Source organism: Halyomorpha halys, unplaced genomic scaffold, assembly GCF_000696795.3.
Source record: "Halyomorpha halys isolate HHAL.00 unplaced genomic scaffold, Hhal_1.1 Scaffold252.1, whole genome shotgun sequence".
Classification (NCBI taxonomy): domain Eukaryota; kingdom Metazoa; phylum Arthropoda; class Insecta; order Hemiptera; family Pentatomidae; genus Halyomorpha; species Halyomorpha halys.
In genome coordinates, this window is record NW_027108761.1 from 539,543 (window position 1) to 561,799 (window position 22,257).

The 22,257-nt window shown below is 28.0% G+C and overlaps 1 protein-coding gene across 3 annotated transcripts in view; it reads right to left on the reverse strand.

Moving 5' to 3' along the window:
• Cipc (Clock interacting protein circadian) overlaps positions 1–22,257 on the reverse strand; it is a 152,389-nt gene that overhangs the window by 70,676 nt on the left and 59,456 nt on the right. The gene's annotated exons all lie outside the window — the stretch shown is intronic.

Consider the following 22,257-nt stretch of genomic DNA (forward strand, 5'->3'; position numbering starts at 1 on the left):
TATATATATAAAATGATTATTCAGGAACCGATTGTTTGGAGAGAAGAGCTGACAAGAGGGATATAAATAAAAATATTTCAATTTTACACAGACCTGTTCTTTCAGTATACCATGAGTATTCATGTTCTTTAGTTTAACATGCTAAAGCGTGTTAAATGGAAAAACTTATGTTAAATGGAGAAATATTTCCTTATTTTACCATGTTAAAACGATATAACATGTAACATGGCTCAGGGTCTGTTACTAGGTCTGTTAAATGGGGAGAATGATGTCACGAAACAGAACAGCTGAGCTTGTCACCGTTTTATTTGTTGTGCTAGGTTACTTACTCATAGTTTGTGTTTTTTTTTTGTCTAGTGTTTTGGACTGGAAAAAAGACAATCTGTAGCCAAACATTTATACTTCTACTTTTCACTTATTTTAGGCATGCTGTAATCAAAACTTAGAAGTAAACAATAAAATTAAGTTTAATTATATTATTTCAAAAATTTTTTGAGACAAGGTAATATTTATTAAATAAATCAATTTTATATCCAAATCCGTCTCAACACTTTATTTATTCATTTGTCCAACGTTTCGGCCTTTCTAGCCATCTTCAGGGACATCTTCAATATAAAAATCCTTCTCACATTAATTATTATTTTCTATTTGCAGGCTATTCTGCCCAGGTCAATTTCTTTATTTAAAGTTAAAACCTCTTTATTTAAATTTTAAAACCATTCATTTATTTATTCTACAAGATTGTCCACAGTATAAAACACCATAGGTTATATATAGGTTATATGGTGTGGTGTTTTATACTGTGGACAATCTTGTAGAATAAATAAATGAATGGTTTTAAAATTTAAATAAAGAGGTTTTAACTTTAAATAAAGAAATTGACCTGGGCAGAATAGCCTGCAAATAGAAAATAATAATTAATGTGAGAAGGATTTTTATATTGAAGATGTCCCTGAAGATGGCTAGAAAGGCCGAAACGTTGGACAAATGAATAAATAAAGTGTTGAGACTGATTTGGATATAAAATTGATTTATTTAATAAATAAAATTAAGCTTTGGAAGGAAAGGTTACTACAAAAGTTGCCCAGGAAATCCACTAGGAGCTCTTATGCATTTACCATTTAACATGACTTTAAACAGGGCTGCTCACAATGCTATACTAATAAAATTTAACATAGTAAAACATTTTACATTTAACACAACATCTTGAATACCCCTACTGTTAGAGGAACTTTTTCAGAGAGCAACCGGTTATTCCCTGAAAACAATTTCTGTTGTAATTAACTAGTGTTTTCAATTTTATTCAACAACTGCTATCACTGACGTTTTTGGTTTGAGGTAACAATGCACTTAACAATAAGATTTCCCCTATTTTCCCATACCCCTTTTACTTAACAACGAGTAATAGGCAACAGAAAAGATAGTAAAAATAGCTCATTAATGTATCATTACGATCCCTCACCTACCGTAGGAGGAACCTAGGTGTATATAATAAAAAAAATAACATCTTAAATACATTACATATATGAATTTGAATTATTTTGTTTTCCTAATTATTATTTTGTTATCATTCATTTATATATTTCTGTAAATATTGTGTGGATGCTCTCTCAGGTCAATTACTGATGTTAGAATGTAATACTAACACAATAAAGAAAAAAAATTATATTAAATTTAAATTACTTGCAAATCACAATGTTGTTAATTATTAGGTATTCAGAAGTCTGAAATAAACCTTCGTTTACATTTCTTACTATAACACACATATATGACGTTGAATTATCAGTGTCTACGATATTTAAATTTGAAGGAAACTATAACGGGAAAAAATGTCAGGATTCCTTCTGTACTGTTGTTCTCTAACTTCTAACATGCTTCATCAAGTCGCAATTATAATTGTTACCCGTGAATTATTGTGATGAGCGTGAATTACGGCGACCTTGTGGACTTCCATCCTGACCCCATCACGTGCCGACAGGCCACAATGGGATCCTCACGGGAAGAGGCAAGAACCCGCTGGGGAGGATTGTTTTGTGTACCGTCCGAGGATACGCTCCTAACGATCTCTTCTCCATTACGCTGCCACGTGGGGCCAATTGGAGCAGCATTATCCCAAAGGAACTCAATTACTGAAATCATGGAGGACTTGTTGCTTAGGAATAAGAGGATATACAATTTCGTATAAAACGAAGTTTAAGCAATTTTTTATATGAACAGTGTATACATTTTTTTTTTTTATCAAATAAATATATATTAATCAAAAATAACTAGAGAACAAAAAGTATTTAATGGATTTATTTATCTTCACACCTCTACTTCAAGAATAGCTCTCCTGATCGAGCCAAAAGTTAGAGAAAAGTAGGGGATTAGAGTAAAAATGATCCAGAATCTATTTTATCGAATTAAGTACATTACGTTCACTTACGTATGCCTATAAGTATTTTCCTAGACACGCCCATGTTACAAATATGACTCGTTCGGTAGATTTTAAAAAAATCATCAACCTTGAACTATAGGTAGTTATACACCAATAAGAATCGTGAGGAAACTATAATGACTTAAGTACTTTGCTGACTTTTTTTGTTTTTAAACAATTTATTGATTAATGCCTGCTCTTTCCTTCATTTTTATTATTGATCAACAGGTGTGAATTAAAAATTACAAAATAAACAACTAGTTTTTTTTAATCGAATAAACTTTGAAAAAAAAATGACAGTAAATATCAGAGAAGAAACAAAAATAGTGTATTGAACCTACAATAAGTGTAAACATGATTATAACCTTAATAAATCCTCAAAAAAGTAGTAACATTAATTTACACTTTATTGAGGCTGGTTACTATTGTTTAAATAAATAAATTTTATCCTAATTTAGTCTCAAAACTTTTTATTCCTTTATAAGACCGACGTTTTATAAATCCTCAAAAAAGGCTAGTTTACATTAATTTGCACTTTATTTATAATCATTAAACTTTCTTGAGACTGGTTAATATTTTTTAGATAAATAAATAATATCCTATTTTAGTCTCAAAACATTTTTTATTCCTTTTTAAGTCCGACGTTTCGGCCAATTCGGCCATCCTCAAGGACAATCTATCACAAACAGGTTTTATTACACACATGATCTTTAACAATTTTAAACAAATAACAATATTATTAATAAATTATAAAACCTTAATATAAGTTTACATCATTAAAAACAACTTTATGCAGGCTATTCCCAGGTCATTTGTATTAGTTCACAAATTACCCTATGAGACATTAAAACAATAGGGAATATATATTTTTGTCAACAAGAAATTCTTAGAATATGTCTAATTAACTTATTAGTCGATTGTTCACATTAAATTAAAAATTAATTTGCACTTTAATTCGAATTTAATTAGTATTTATGAGTTTCCTTATGGAATGTATTGGAGTTTTTATGATGATCAAAAATTATTACAAATCCCAGATATTTTCACAAGGCATCAATGATTTCAAAGGCTCTTCATTGATTTCAGTCATTCGATTTGTTTTTTTGTGCTATATTATCATTTTCCAGATATTTTTACCGTAACTTTCAGGGGACTTCAAAAATATATCACATAAAAAGCGATGTAGAGATCGTCAGTAATGTGAGGAAGAAATGCCAACACAAACATATGCTCCAAAAAAAACAAAAAAAAAAAACAGACTGATATGACCCAAGAAAAATTAGCTAAAAACTACATGTTCAGTAATTCAGTGCAAAATGTATATTTAGGGGAAAATAACGATTCTTATATTGATCTATAGGCATATTTATTAGCTATTTTATGTCAACTAAAGTTAGTTTATATAAGTAGCCAAAAAAATTATTTACTGTAATATAAAGTATTACTGTGATTTTTACGAACATTACAGCTATCAAGTAGAAGCCGACTTGCCATACGAGCGAAATATTTTAAATTTATTAATTTAAAAACTAAAATATAAATAAATATTTGTAAAAATATTAATTTTAGACGGAGAAACAATTAATAAATAAAATTCCCTTGCAAAGAGTATACCCTTTTTTGTGAATACAATTTTCTCTATTAAGAAAATAACGTATATTCCTTTAAATATTTTAAAGATTGTTGTCATTATAAAGAACAAATTAATCTGATTTTTTAAAGCAAAAAGAAGTGTTCACGTTTTCTTTCTTTAATCGCAAGAATTGAAAAAAAATAAATTGTTAGCATCATGAAATTTGTTTTCACAGTTGACGTGATGCAATATTGCTACGTCCACGAAAGATTATCTTAATGCTCGAATGATGAAACAGCTTTAAAATTTTATAAGCCATGTGTTAAATTTTTCGGAGGTTATAATCCTATTATTAACTTTAATGAAACGGAGAAAAAACCAATGAAGTAACCTTGTATAAGATCTTAAAATAATGTAGCTAATGTTTATCAAAGGTTTTATTTATCAATATTTCGATTTCAATAAAGAAATAACAATTATTGGGGCGTGAAACTCATCCTTTGTTGCCAACGGGTCATGCTCTTCAAAACACCTGACAACCCTACCATAATAATAAACAGTGGTAAATGGTTTGCTTTCACCAAAAAAAAAAAAAAAAAAAAATGGGGATATTTTAGATCAAGCCTCATTATGTTTTTATAATTTTTTGTGAATATGTAATCGTTCAAAGGAATCAGTAATATGCCTTTCTTGTTCTTCAGAACTAGACAAATCGATTGGTATATAATAACCGCGAAAAGAATCTATACTTTCTGTTGTATACAAAAACGTTTAATTTTGTTCATAACTTTTTTTAGGGATAAATTCAGGATTTCAGTAGCTTTATAGCTTCCCGCGACGAAATAGAACATTTTGAAAAGAAAAACACGTAAATCGATCCAGAATTTTAAAAGTTTATTCTTGAGAGAAATATATATATATATTTTTTTTTTTTTTTTTTTAAATTTCTTTTTTTGACTCCTGAATGGATGCATGCAGATCCACGAAATTGAGAAGATATATGACTTCATTTTATTTTTGCACTTTAGGGAAAGTTCTCAATCTTTCGAAAAGATGGACACGCCAGATATTTATCTAGGGTCATTTAGAGTGGAAAGAATTCGAAAGGTCCCTGAAGCAGATTTAATTTTATAATGGATCGGACCGACGAGGTTGTCGCCCGCGACGGGTGCCAATGTTGCGAGTAGGTTTTCCACGTGTTCCGGCCATCGCCACGTGTCTCACTCCCCCCAACCTATTTCACAACGAGCACAATTTGGGTACCATGCGGGCGAAAATAAGATGACGGTGTCCTCTTTAGCGGTTCTAAATCCTTGGCGCCCCAGGTGCAACCTAAGATAAAGACAGGTTAGCATTTTCAGACTATCGTAAAGCTTGCGATTTATATTCCACTAGATGAATAAAAACATTTTTTTTTTTTGTAGCTCTAAATGTCTTCAGGTCGAATTTATTAATACTTAAAAATGTCACATGTATATATATCATGAAGAAACGCATAAGACATATATTCTGGATGAAGAAAAACATTTGTTTATCTTTAAACCTAGATGTCTTCAGCTCGAATATAAAAATACTTTTTACATAAACATATTTTTGTTTGATGTTTCTATAATAATCGTGATCTGTTCCAAAATTGAATTTTGTAATTGAATAAAATAAATAATCAATTTTCAAAAATAAATCATTTCTTATCTAAAATAATAAATAATAAACAGCTTACATAATCAACACCCAATGATTCAAGCTCTAAAATGTATTTTATATATCCTTGTTAACTACAGTTCTAAACAGAAAAATAATTGCTACATCTTTATCTAAATCTGGAAATGAAAAAAAAAACGGCTTCGAGAACTACAAATGTATAAATGTAAAATCGTTCGACTGGAAGTGCCCCTTTATAGAATCGATTTTTCACATTTTTTGTATTTTCTTGGATAAGGCTCTAGCAATTTTGATTAAACTAGGTGAATCATTAGGCAATTAAATTAATTTTAATACTAGGTAGGTTTTATTCCCATTCAAATAGTTCAACCTAACTTGAATAATGAATTTTGAAAAAATCTTCCTCTTAACTCTCTCTAATCTTTTTTTAAAAATAAATAATCAGTCCTCATTGTTTAAAGTACTAAATAATGGGAAAATACAAAATATTAAAAAATGATAAATAACTAAAGAAGAAAAGCGGAAAAATATAGGCAGGTTCGAATCGGAAAAAAACGACCTTTCCCGATTGCAAGCGTATGTTTACGACTGCGTTATATTTTATTATATTGTTGTATTTTTGGCAGGAAAAAAGTTAATTTTCGTTATTTCCCTAATCAATGAAACTTCATAAAAACCACAAGGACAATCCATAAAAACGGTATGGAATATGTCTAACAATGATATGTAGAATATTTATATTTACAAGAAATTGTTTTTATTTATCAATAATAATAACAAAAGTTTTTTTCTCGAATTATTGTTATTTTTTTAGGGTTAGGATTAATTTAGACTCTAGATTTTAGAGCATTCATATTCTTCTCAAACAGATTAATTATAAATGGGTTCAATAGATTATCAATGGGAGATGAAGATATGAGATAGGAATAAAAAAAAAAAACGGACAATTGCATTTGAGGAAACTAGAGATCTGCTCGTAACCCGAGTTCTCAATGTGCTGAACTAGCATTTTCTGAAGGTTTCTGACATTGAGCAGATATTCTCACAGTAACCTATTCACTTGATCATTTTCATTACTACCAATGGATAATAAGCATTATTAACACAATAAGTATGCTATCGGAATGTTAATAAAATAATAATAATTACTATTAGGTGCTAATGTAATTTCAGAATATTAAATGATTACATTATTTAATTTTAAAAACTAATTTATTGATATTTATTATGAACATTATTGTTGAACGTTTATTTTTTAAGTGGGATTCAGTTTTAATCATTAAATCAAAATGATTGAAGAAAAATATCTCCTTAGGACCACAGTAAATCAACATTGTTTAAAAGTAAACTTATATAAAAATAAATTATTCTTATTTTATTTTAAAAAATACTATTTAATACATTTAACAACGTTAAGGCCTTTTCTTACACAATTTATAATACAATATTATACTTCAATAATATAACATTAATTATAATATTAATATACCATTATTTTAAAAAAAATAAATTATTGTTAAAACTATATAAACTAAGAAGTTTTTTCATTCCTACTATTGGGGAAATATATATTATTTTTAATTTATTTGGAAAAAAATATTTTAAATGTTTGATAATGGCCAAAGGAAAGGGGCGAAACGTTGTTAAAATGTTGAAAATATATATACATCTGTGTATAAAATAGAATTGTTTCAAATTATATTAAAACAATAATTTTTATATAGTTATATTTTAAACCATGTAAATTTAAAATAGATTTTTTCCTGAATTATTGTGATCGGATTTAATGTACAAATTATTAATTATTAAAGTAAAAATTCATATACTATTAGTTAACTGATTGAGTATTGTTTTATTCATTTTAAATTTATTCTCAGTTTCAAACAATTTAATGTAGTATTGATTATTTTCTTAAATGATCACACTACTTGAGATTTTAAAAAATTAAAAAACTCCAGTATCATGTCTTATAACCAGCTAATTCTTGATTCTTAAATAGTAAAAAACGATTATTCTACTATTTATCAAATGTTTAATGTCATAGTAAGTAACATGAAAAGATTCTGATTAATTAATAAAGCATTAAAAATAACTAACTATAATAACAGCCAATTTCGTCTTATAAATTTTTTTTTCACTTTATCTGTTAAAAACGAAAAAAAATTAATAAATCATCAATACCTATATAATTGATTAAAAAAAAAAAACGTGCTATTAACTTCTAAACTTCTTTATTAAATTATTCATACCAATAAGTTCTATTTTTTTCTTTTTTTTGGCCCAGTTAGGGTAATTATTAACTATTTCTTTAATAAACGAACCAACCAGTGAAGATTGACTCTGTCCTACACCAAATAAACTCTTTTGTAAAATATCTTGTGCAGTGCGAGCATAACACAACTTTCACTTATTAACTTGCTTTAAGTAGGGATTGATTTCTGCTCAAGTACGGCTTGTGAAAGTTGTGATAACGTTAGTTAGATAGTGAAATTTTTTTTTTATCGCTAACTCTGTAACGGTCATTTCTTTATCCTTCACGAGGGCAGTAGTTTCCCCCAATTTATTTCCATATATAGGTAAGTGAACTTAAAAAACTGATGCAGTGCGTGCATAATAATTGACCCCTCCCCCTTCCCCTCATACTGAGTTAAATTAATCCTCGTTCGCATCTAAACATCAATTTCTTTATTATTCATATTATTTCTTTATTAGTGACATTTCTTCTTACGATGTATTTCGTATATAGGTATGTGAAAATAAAAATAAATTTTGAATCCAGCCTATCTTTAATTCAATGATAAATACACTACGTAACCAATGAGGCGATTGGAAATTTAAAGTGATATTTCTTGTAAAATAAATATTTTTTCATAATTTATTGAAGTGATCAACGAACTGATGCTACGCTGACTGGCATGCCCTCCAAGTCTTCAACTTTCTCACGACATTTACATAATATTGTGAAAGCGATCGATTAAAGGATCTTCTTTTCTATTTTTTATACGGTAGATAAATATCTAAGTCAATTTTATGAATTTATTTTTTAAAGTTCCGTCATTACAAAAATTCTTGAAAAAAAAAATGGTGCTATCATTGGTTGATGGAAAAGTAAATAAAACTTTTTACTCAACCAACAATCTTGTAATAAGACTTTCCAAACAGCTTCCTTTAAAACCGAAGGTCCAAGACCTTGTGAAGAGGGTGGTGAAGGTAAAAGGGAAACCGAAAGCTGACTGGATGGTTTCGCACTAGGGCACGTGTAGCCACGTGTAACAATGACGTCATCTTTCAAGGCCAACCATTCGGCCCACGTGTTCCACCCCCAACCGTGCGATATTAGTTACCGGAGGCATTGTGCACGCAACACAACTCCTCAAAGGAGCATCCGAAGATTGTATCGATGAAATAACTTTTAAAAAATGAACCCTTTGTACATTATTTCATTTTTTAAGATTCCATTATACAGCTAGTAATATATTATTTATTTTATTTTTTGGTTTTTCTAAATCTCAAAATATATCGATGTACCTAGGTTTGAAATGGAAATGAATGTTTTTAGTAAGTTCAACAATAATATAAAAATTCACATCAATATAAACAATTCTCGGCGCAGAATACCACTTGGCAGTTAGATTTCAAGCTAACAGGTTCGTTTTATTCTCTTTTTTTCCCTATCTTAATTTTATCACCCCTTCTTTTCTCAATTTTCCTTACCCACGTTATTAGTTATGTTCACCATAATAATTGTTGTTTTCAAAATAATTTTTTTTTCTATTCATTTCTTTTGTTACACTTTACTTACATTTTGCCTCTTTATCAATTATTATGGTTACATATATTTTCTTTCTCTCAATTTTATTTTTCTTAACATATTTTAATTTTTAAATTATTAATAACTAATATATTCATACTTCTTTGCATTATATAACTTCATTTTTATTTTATTTCCTTAATTATGTTATTTTACCTACTTATTCAATTACCTATGTATACATTTTATTTTCCACTTATCTCATCACTTCATTTTATCAATTCCATTATGTAAAATTATTCACTTTATGTCATTCTGTTTATATTTTATTTTTTACTTTCTATATTCATTGGTTGTTATCTTGTTCTGTTCTTAGCCCTGATGAAGGCTAGAAACTCTAGCCGAAACGTTGGCACGATTAAAAAAGATACATCAACTTATTTGTATTTTATTTTGACCGCACCCCCAACCATCTCTTCGCATAAGTCATCCACGGTCAACTATCTCGCATAATTAGTAATGATGGTCAAAAACAGGTTTTATTTTTTTGACCATGATATCAAATACACATCTACAAATAATGTTTCTTTTTTATATTTAATTCTCTTAATACAAAAAAGATAAACTTTAATTACGGACCCAAAATATTTTATCAATTTCTTTTATAATGCCTCTGTGATCTCCAACGGATGAAAATCGGAAAATAAATTATTTTTTAATTTAGGATTCTAAAATCAGAAAATAACTTCTAAAATATTATATTATATTAATGAATATAATATTCTACGATAACTGTATGAATTGACGATTACTATTATGAAGATGGAATTAATAATTTCCTATCCTCAGAATTCCATTGCTTTTTGTTCATTAACTGGCTGACGAAACTACCCAATAAATAAAAATGTTCATGTTAATATATAACAATGTTTAACATATCAATTAATAAATTACGATCAGCTAGGTTATGGATTAAATGCCAGAATCCACACAATGCTACAACAGGCTGGTTGAACAGTGTAGGTCAAACCATCGGCCGCATGTAATCTTGGTAATTGCCCCCCCCCCCCCATCTAGTTCCTGTTTAATTAAACCCAATACGCCAGGCTGTAGCGATAGATTGAAATGCTTTCCAATATACTGCTGCTGCTGATGGAAATGTGTATTATTTATAGCGTACATTTTAAGACAATGATATTTTACAAAAGGAAAATATGAAATAAAATTCTAAACATTTCAACTGTCAATGCAAATTTAAAAACTATCTAGCCTTCTATAAGAACATTAATAAACAAACAAATACATAAATAAAAGGATAAATACTGTTAAAAAATAAATACTTGTATGTTTTATAGTAAGTAAATTGTTATTTATATTTTTTTTTGTAAAAAAAAAAGCTTCAAAAGAAAATATTTCAAGAATAATTTATTTATTTTTAAAAACCAATACGACATTTAAATTTACAATAATAATATTTTCAGGTAAATAGATTACATTTAATGCGCACGTTATATGATGACATATAATTAATTTTATGATATGAATATAAATTAACAAAAGAATAATAGGATAATTATAAGTTTATTAATATATTGATATGCTAACTGCTGGTTTTATGATAGGTAATTAATTAACTAATCTTTATTTTTCTCCAATCTTTCGGACCTTATACCATTATCAATCAGACATTAATTTGATACATCCAACTTTTAAAGTTTTCAATAACAGGCAAATATGACCAAGTCGATTCATAATGAATTATAATTTGATGACAATCAATATAAATTATTTAGTACACTAGCCTCTTTATTAATAATAATAATAATATCAAAGGGTTAAAAACAATGGAGAAAAGTAAATAAGGCATTCCATTCCGAATCTATCTAGGCACCTTTCCAAATATTTAATTTATAATATTTATTTGATTATTGTTTTTGGTACTGAATAATAACAAAGAATTTTTTTTTTTTTTACAAAACTGTTTAATCATGTATTTGATGTATGGTAAATTAAATGAGAAATTTTTTTATCTCGTGTTGATCGAGTATTAAAAATTATAATTAAAAAACATAGAAAACAAAAACAAAAGGATTAATTTAAACAAGAAAACATACATTCCATTCTAAATTTTATTCGAATATTAAAATTCTAAGAATTATTGGTTAAATTAATCTTTAAAACCAGATAGTGTATTTGTTTTTATTTTTCTAGAAGACATTTAGCTAAATATATTGCAAAATAAACCCAGGTGTCAGGAAAGTAAAAATAAAACTCCTATTAAAATCTAAATTTCAAATGTGCTAAATATTTAAATTTATTATCTAAATAATGAATATATGTTTAAATGTTTAAAATAAGTAAATGACATAAAACAATCAATTTGTTAACTGATAATTTAAGAGAAAATTAAGCAACTATTTTGAATAAAGTAGCTGGTTGAAATTCATAATTTATTTATTAATATAAGCACATATAATTATTCACTACTAATTGTAATGAATATGCAATGCTTTTAGAATAATTTGAACAGTCTTCTACAATATGTTCCCACAAATAAAGCTTTCGTTGCAAAATACAGCATCTCATTTTATTTAATCTAACAAAAACAAATGGAATGGTATTCAAATCTACTATACTCATCATGAATAATTCCGAATCAGTTATTACTAATATCGATAACAAATAGAAAATAAAATTTTTCTTTAAAATTCTCAATCATAGCCATTATAAATATTTCTAATATTGTATACTATTAAGATATATTTTATGACCCCAAAATTAGTAGTGGTACAAACGAGATGTTTTTAATAATATATTTAAATTTGTACATATTAATGGAACTTTTTTCATTCTAAATCTCAATATTACAAGTATTTAAAGCACATCAGTATTACAGTTTACAGTATTATAAAGTACTTTTTAAGTTCAGTGAAGAAACTGTACGTTAAAATAATATACTACTAATCCAATATTTAAATTATATAAAGTACTACTTTATACAATTTCGCTCTTATTAATTTAAATACAACTGTCGAAACGTCAATTTAAAGGTATATTTTTAATTATTAAATTATGGAGTAATAAAACTACTAATTTTAATAATTAATCCTTCTCTCCCCAGAGAAACTTTCTGAATTAGGACAAATATTTCTAATTTTTAATGAGATATTTTACACTTACATAAATTTTATTTTTATATAATTTAAATTACACCGAAAATGAGACGTAATTTTTATATTTTTAAGAAGTCAAAATCTCTTTATTACTTTCTCTCCCCTTTTTTTTTTGGATTGATAAGAATGCTCTAATTTTAATAATTTCTCTGCACAGAAAAAATTTAATCAATTAGAACTTTTGAAGAAATGGAAAAATCATAGGATTCGTTTACAAAAGAACTTCGGTGAAAGAGCACTTAAAGTGTTTGAGAAAATTAAAATTATTTGACTGCATTTTACAATAATTGTACAAAGATATACAACTAACTCACAGAGTTTGGATACCTAGAACGTATAATAGAATACCCCATATGGAATTTCATATTGGAAATTGTTTCTGTGAAAAATGGAGCCTAAACAATTCAGATTTATTTAAATATATTGAGTGAATATTTAAATATCATAAATAATTGTGTATGTTTACTAAAAACAAAAAAATATATATATATTCAATTTTTTTTTATATAAAACTATTTACATACGTTTAAGTAGGAATGTTCTAGATGTTACATAGGCTATGTTGGAAGGATGTAACTTACCTGCAACAGAATCAAATGCATAATTAAATTTCCATAAAATTTAATCTGTATATATTAAAGTTGACATAATGACAAATTATTAAATAAAAAAACATTTATTGATTAAACTCAGCCATCATTAATATCAGTTAGGTCTTCTCCTCTTGAAATAGTTTAACAGGGCTTAAATGACGAATTTTTAAAAATCTTCTAGAGTGCTTATAATTTTTTTTAATGTGAAATAAATCAAAATGGTGTGAAATAAATCATTATTAACCATTTTTATTACTGTTATTATTGTTAACATTAGTCAAAAAAATGTATAAATGTGAATTTGATAATTAACTGAAGGATAATTAGAGACAGCAGTTCAGAGATCGATAAGTCGGAGCAAGCCGAGTGTACCCGAACACTTCTCATTCGTACACGGTTTTGTTATATTTTGTTAAACTGTATTCTTGACAGGAACAAAGTTGATATTCATTATTCACACCTTGGATACGAATTTTTATAGCAACAATAAAATAAAAAGTATCGCTTGGAATCTTCGATGTTAACGATTTTAATCATGATTAAAAAAAATATAATTGAACAATTCTATGTTATATGCGTTGGTTTATGTAAAAAACAGGTATTGCGATGTTCAGTTCGTAGAAAAATTTTTCTGAAAATTTGAAGGAACGCTTTGCGGAAATATTTCCTCGAGTTTAAGTTCCTAGGAAATTACATTATCAAGTTCCTGCGTTGAGTACTATTCGTAACGTTAGTACTAGGACAAAATATTGGATTTGGTATTCCTTTGAACCAACTTTGGCTTTTGGAGTTCTATCGAGTAAAACCTATTTAATAAGCTATCCTAGTAGTAGGGACCTCCAGGATGTACAGCCTAAGGAAGGAATCGCGTGCAAGTTCGTTACCCTCGGATCACCTTGGCGGATAATGTTTCCCAACAGCCTCTCTTTGTCTAACCTATTTTCCTTTTCTTTTTTTATCATCAACTGGGATCATTATGTCATCTTGTATTATTCAAATGAGATAAGGAAAGTAACCCATATCATTATCCAATGCTGAATTCTGCTACATACGATAATGAAAAACATTAACACACTACATTTTATAGTTAGTAAATCATTGCATTATTTAATACTCCACTAAAACACTTAAAATGATAGATTAAGGAGATGATGATAATAGGAAGAATTGTTACGATGAATGGAATAATGGTCCGGGTGCGGTAAAAAAAAAAACTCAAATAGTAGATAATTATACTATTTTATTGAGCCAACGTTTCGCCCCACGTTGCAGGGCTTCGTCAGGGCTAAAAAAGATACAAACACTATAGTTACAAAAAGGAAAAAAAGAGAAAAAAACATAAGTGTAAAATAACAGGGGTATAATAGGGGTATTTCTTCTCTTATCTATCTGTTACTATTACCCTTTTCATTTACTATTTACAACCTTTAATTTTTCTTATTATATCTTACTTTTTTACATTTTATACCCCTGTTATTTTACACTTATGTTTTTTTCTCTTTTTTTCCTTTTAGTAACTATAGTGTTTGTATCTTTTTTAGCCCTGACGAAGTCCTGCAACATGGGGCGAAACGTTGGCTCAATAAAATAGTATAATTATCTACTATTTGAGTTTTTTTTTTACCGCACCCGGACCATTATTCCATTCATCTATACACACGGTCAATCAATAATCTTCCAGAAGAATTGTTACGTTACTCCAGTCCATGATTTAAATATCAACTTTTTTTTTTAAATTTAATTCAATATAAGTTTATGTGTAAAGTTTAGAAAGCGATAAAAATATATTTAGAGTGATTAATATTAAAAGAATTCCTAAGATTTACTGATTTTCGACGAAAAAGTAAATCAACGCGCTAGTAATGGTTAGGAATATTTTAATTAAGGTATGGGGTTCCGCAGTGCTACCTCCAGCTAAATTTTCTGCTTAGACAAGAGGAACTGTTTGGATAAAGTATCAAAATGCAAAAATAACAGTATTCGTTGAGGTTGTTATAGCTGAGAAAGTTGTGGCATGTACCTTAACAACCCTTCCATGGATGTTTTGACTTTTAATCCGTGGCGGTATCACGGATTGAAAACTCGACCCCCTGGCTCTAGTTAGAATAGGTTGATTACCAATGGGGTACTCCTTACTCTCCAGTATATGGGGGGTTATGACCATGAAGGGGGTAAACAAAAAAAAAGAACAGCTGTTGCTGATGATATTGATAATTTATTTTCTGATATGTATGATCATCACGATTCATCAGGTCTAACGATTCTGGAATTTGGACTTCCTACTTGGGTACACCCAGCTTCATAATTTTTTTTTATTATTTTATTTGTTTTTTAACTGCCATTGTGCCGATATTTTTTTTTTTTTAATAAACCAAGAAAAAAAGTGTATATTAATCTTGTTTATTTATTTTCTTAAATAGCCTCAATTGCTTTCTGATTTAGTTTTTTATATTTTCTTGTACTATGGATTGATTTGTGAAATCTGGGTAACAGACATGGAACAACCAACACCTATTAGAGACTGACTAAAAATTACTTTGAATTGGTAAAACGCTGAGGAAACAGAGAGAATGAGATGTCAGATAAAGAAGAATTTAAAAATCAAACATTTTTTATTATCGTCTCGGTAAATCATGAAGATTTTACGACGAGAGAAAACGATTTATACCATTATAAACTCTTAATAGTCATAATACAAACAACATAAAAGAAAGTATTTACAATTATCATTGTCAGTACTAAGAAGTGCATACAATTCATCTAAGTAAAAACACGCGGCTTTTTAAAAAGAAAGTAAGTATAAATATAGTGAAAAAAAACTATTCAAATCTAATTAAAAAATAAGATAAATAACTATCATACATATTTTTTTTTTCCAATGTATTATTGCAAGAAAACTATTCATTTTAGAGTGCTTTAATGGTGAACATATCAGAGGATAAAAACTGAATAAATAATTGATAAAATGGTGTATAAATAGTATAGAGCCATTGGCAAGGAAGTGGCCCCTTGTGCAAGTTACTGACACGTGGCGGTCTTCACGGACACATTCTGGCCTTCGGGTATACGTTTCACCGAATACACCTTTATTTTTTTACCTATTATTTATTTTTTTTTTAGAAACCTAGATAAACAAGCCCACCGCCTAGAATATCCTTGAATATAAACAGAATAGCCCAAAACAGTTTAGGCCAAAAAAGAAGAAAGTAACAATTTTTTAAACATTTAAATAAATATTTATCTAATATTTAAATTTTTAAAAATAACTGGAATTTTACATGTATGCAATTCACTCTCCTGTATTATGTAGAATTTAATTGAGACAGTATGTATGCATAGTGAGATACGGAAATAATTTTTAAAAAGGATTATATTAATCAATCACATAAAACCAAATTAAAAGTATAAAATGATCAATTGACTTATATCAAAATAAGAAGTCAGCTATTACCTTATCTTATATTATGTTAGCATTGACAAGTTCAAAAAATGATCTCGGAAATTTTCAGATACGGCTCATTGGTGCACCTAAGATGAATTAAACTATTGAAAATAATTATATATTAAAAAAAAAAGAGTAATAAACCTTTATTTTTACTATTATTTCGAATTCGAATTTCAACGGAAATATACTTAAATACATACGGAAATAAAGTCTCGGAATCTTAAATGACAAAGTTTTGCTAAATGGTCTCTGTGTGTGTGAACATCCTCACTCAAAAACGAAAAGTCGCAAGAAAAAGAAATCATACATTAAACCCTTTTAGAGCCGGAGGTGGATATATCGTAATATATACAAATTTTAAATAATCTAGGTCAAGTTTGAGCGGCTATAAATGTGCACAAGACTTTAAAAATTGCCAAAAAAAAAAAATGTGCCGCAGAACCTTGTATGAGGTGTGTTTCTTGAACAACGGTTGTGCAAGGAAGCGACTTGTTTCAGATCATGCACCATATTTCCTATCCGAACCCAGACGTTTGACTCACGGCAACAGAAACAAAATAAATAGATATCTGTTATAGCCGGCTTCCAACCCATGCCCGGGAGATACCAATAGAATACCTTAGTCACTGAGCTATCCTACTCTAAAATACCGCCAAAAATAACCACAAAAAGTTTGAGAAAAGTCACTTCATATTCAACGCTCCAATTCAATTTAAAGAGACCTTAGTGGTATGCAAAACCTTAAAAAAACATCTAGACATGACGAAATTTCGACTGAAATTAACTTCCACTTGTATGATATTGTCCTCCCTAGAGAACAGCCCTAAATATCTAATTCCAGTTCATTTGATCCAAAGGGGGTTGTAGGATGATATGCAACCCCTGGTCTGCATAGTTGATATTGTGGTTTTCATTCCAGATTCTCCCTATATTGGGGGAACGATTACTTATTATAGTGTAGTACATGGAGCTTGTATACTAAATGTTGTAAATGATACAACTATATCATCTTAAAATAACAATAAAATCATAATTTTCGACTTTTGATGACTTCAACAGTAGTTGAACTATAGTAATTAGTTCTGATACTATCCAAATAACGAATTGATACAAAAAGGGTACTGAAAAACTATTATTTTTAATAAAAATCACAATTTGAAATTTGCTTTTCATTTTTATAAACTAGGGAATGAATTGATTTTTCATTATGTGATGGGGCGTATTTTAACTTTGTAATTATTTATAGATGATATTTAATACCGTATATGAACACATAACCGATAATGGTGTTTACAGCATAAAACTTGAAATTTTACAACTTTGTTAATTTTAAAATAACTTTCATTTGTTTTGTGTCCCTATTTACTTATTTTATTTTGCCTTCAGTACTTAATTAGAATGTACTTCATTCCTAATTAGAATCCTAAATCTTATTTTATTACTGATTATAATTAATGTAAAATAATTCTAATAAACACTGAATTTGATATTTACCAGTTTTACTAAAATAAAAACTGAAATAGAAACACAGCAATAAGTGTAAGCCAATCCTAAGAATTCTCATTAATGGTTTCAGGTCCGAATTTAGAGTCTGTAATAAGTCGAGAATTATTTTTAAGCCACTTCAGTCTTCTGGTTGGAGACTTGTGCGAGATTATATTCGGCTATTTCACAATTATTTTTAATTTTCTGTGGTTATATTTGCCCGTTATATTGTGATCCTATTTAAAATGGTTTTAAACTGACGTCATGGTAATGTAAATTAGAGTTCTGAGGCATACACTAAAGTTAGCTAGAAAATTTTAAAGCAACAATTCAACTTCCAGTGAAGTTAATAATTTCAAAATATAATTGTCTAAAATGATTTACTTTGTTTATTAATAAAGAATGACACGTAGTTATAAGTTAAAAATAACATATTACATTTAATCCATTAATTTTAAATAATCATACCTATGATTCATTTGACCATACACTAATGCCTTGACATCATACTTATACAATTATTCTTTTCGTCATTTAATTTTATAACATTTCTTGTTACTTTCACTAATTATTATTCCAGAGGTACATTTTCATTGCTGTATTTGTATATCCTCTTTAATAATAAATAAATAAATTTCCATACGCAATCTTACTGTCCTACCAAACTTCACTACGTTTGTGTCATGTTTTATTTCACTCTGCAACGAGGGTTGAAACGTAGATTTTAAATAAATAGTTTTTCTCTAATTATTTTTCGAGCACTCTTATTTAACCACCGTCCGGACCATCTTTTCCTTCAATTACATCTAAAACATGACAGAATTTATAATTATAGTTATTAACTATCACTTATAATGACGGAATATGCCTGACCCCTCGTAGGCCGTTATAAGCAATATCCATTGTATTTTTTAATATATTACATTATGCCTATGGTTAAAAAGTCATAATTTGTTACAACCATAAAATTAGATTTATGATTCGATCTTATGTAGTATTATGAAACTACGTACTTTCGATTGTTGAGATCTCGTATTTTTAGTAGAAATGAATAAACAACTTTCCTATAACTAACTTGTCCTATCACTAACAGAGAAGAAAAGTCGAGCAAGTAAATTAAAAAAAATGTATTTTAATGTGCCTAATTGGATTCATAAAAAAATGAATAATAACTGCGTTTTAAAATTGTATCCTCTCCGCCGTTTTGAAGATACGAGGTTTCACTCACAACAGATTTTTTGAAATGTTTTAAAATTTTCTTGGTCTTTTTTAGACTATTGATGTGAGAGGTGCTATTTCTGTTATGTATTATCTTTGAGTGTTCTCATGATTTCCAATCCAATCCATTCGATTACACATTCAAAAATTACCAAAGATTCTATAAGCTTTTGCAACATCTCTAAATTAGGTTTTGCAATCGAATGCTGCTGCAACAAAGATTTATATTTAGAAAGCAGTGATCATTTGCCTTGCCAAATGTGTCAATACATTGTTCGGGATAAAACAATACATCGTTAGGGAAGTATGGCAGTAACACGCTGACTTAGTCTCAAAATACATAGCATGTAATTTGAGTTTTGATCCAAGCTAGAACTGTCTGAAATTGCACCAGCTGCCAGGCAGTTCGACCTTAACGGAAAGCAGATTAAAATAAGCAGACCACACGTGCAGAGATATTCCCCGGATACAGTCAACAAAACATTTACATATCAGCATCTGCTGTTTGTAGTGTCCGCAATATGTTATATCCCCTCTCTTTAACTTCACCTACCTGCTGCAACAGGAATAGTATTAAAATAAAAGAAATGTCCTTGAAACAAAATATAATACCTCTTATATCTAAAAAGGCTTAGCTAAATGTAAATGTACTCGACATGTTTGAGTACGAAGTACTCATATTCAAAACATTTTAAGTTTAGTACAAACAAAGAAATTTTTACTAAAAAAAAACCTTAACGATGAATACAGATAATCCATACCCAAAACAGTTTGAATACAAGTATTTGCAATAATAAAAAATTATATTAGGAGAAGATGGTTTGGTTATTTTTGGTCAGTGAAGAACAAAAATAAGTATAACTTATTTATCAATGCCGTTTCGGCCAGAATTTCTAGCCTTCATCAGGGCTACAGACAAAAAAAACAAGAAAAAAAAACAACTAATTAGTGTTAACAGACATGTAGTTCAAGTGTTATACGAAGAAAAAGACTGTAGAAGAGTAATATGAAAATTAAGTAAGAGGAAAGAATAATGAATAATTATTCAGGATTTTATTTTTATTTTATATAAAATAATTAATAGAATAGATATAAATATGTAGTCAGTAAATTTATGTACAAAATGAAAATTATTAAAAATAAAATAATGAAAGAAGTTGGTAATAAAACGTATCTAAACTACGAGTATCTTTTCAACAAGAAAAAATTAATTCTTTTTCTATTTATGAATTTTTCATTAAAGAAAATAGTTTCTATTTTCAAAATAATAAAATGATAGTTCTTTGTCTTCAACTCTTCCAAGTTTTTAATATGATGAAATAAATAAATAATGTTGAGCTGGGTGATATTTGATTTCACTTTGTACTCATTACTCATACACTTTATTCAAAATTTTAAAATAAATTGTATTTGAATGCGTAAAGCATGGACATTGAAATTGAAATTTAAATAACGAAAATATATTTCAAACTTGACGAACACGGGAAGTTAATCTGTTTGGCACGCACTTCCTTACTCAACTAAACCTTTTACCTTCAAGTTTGATTAGGTTCCCATCCATAGTTTGATTTTGCTTTATTTAATGGTGTCATTTCGGTATGAAAAAATAAAATAAACCGTATTGGGAGAACGAATATTTCTTGATTCAACAAAATTTTAAATTGTATTCAGAAAATAGATATAAGAACTTTGGGGATAACTTGTTTAGTAACTGGTTTGACTAGTAGTATTTTTAAATATAAATTAGTAGCATCATAAAATATAAATTTTGTTAAGAGTTTTATATATATGGGATTTTTTTAGAAAGAAAATTGATGTTATATTTTTGACTGAATAAGGGAATTCATCTAAAACATTTTGTTTACAACTTCCAGCCTTTTTTTTAGAAATAATTTAATGTAGTAAATTCTTCATTTGATTAATCTATATTAGACACTAATTTTTGTTTTGTGTTCAGAAGTACTAATAATCGACCAGTGGAAATAAGAAATACTAGATGTTTTGAGAAAAAAAGAAAATAGTATTATACGATAGTATTAGATAAGCTGACTGGGGGAAAGGTGGTTAGAAAAATATGTATTAAAACAAATAAATAAGCTATAAACCGGCCATTTTTTTTTGTTAAACTTTAGTTAACATAGTCTAACAACTAAGAAAAAGTTATGTGAATTACAAAGAGGCGAATTGAGGAAAACAAAACTTAATAAAAAATAAAATAAAAAAATAAAAAATAAAATAAATAATAAAATATATAAATAAAAATAAAATAAATAAATCTCTAGTTTTTTTTTCTTTTTTATAAACCAATATTATTAATTCTTCTATTTAAAAATAAGTAAAATGGAATTTACGAACTTAGTATCCGAATTCAGTACATTGGAATCGTGAAGGCGTGACGTACGCTAGACACTTGTAAAACGTTAACAAAAAAGTAATTTTTTCAAAATGTTCTGTTATGGTATGGCAATTGTCTCAGATCCTCGCCAAGCGATTTATGGTGGAGTCAAGGAAATGAACAGTAACCTTTTTCTCAAGAATCGTAAATTAATTCGATCATTATTTTTGTGAAGCATTAAGTAGCAGAGATTCCTTTTCAGAAGGTGTGCCATGACAAGAAGCAATTTTCAAGAAAATGTCTTTTTGAAAAGGATCATAATTATTTTCTGTACATGGGAGATGAAAATGATGAACCTCGATTATTATTAGAGACTAATTAATATAAAGTTGTATTTACTATTAATTATACCTGCCAACAAATAGTATACAAAATTATAAAAATTCAGTCATGGAAAATATCACAATTTAGATTTTGTAGCCAAATATAACAAGTTGCTACGTGATACAGAATCAATATTTCATAAGAAATATATAGTTAAATCTTAATTGATTACAGAAGAATAAATAATTCTTTATTTATTTATTTTAATTTTCTTCTTTCTAT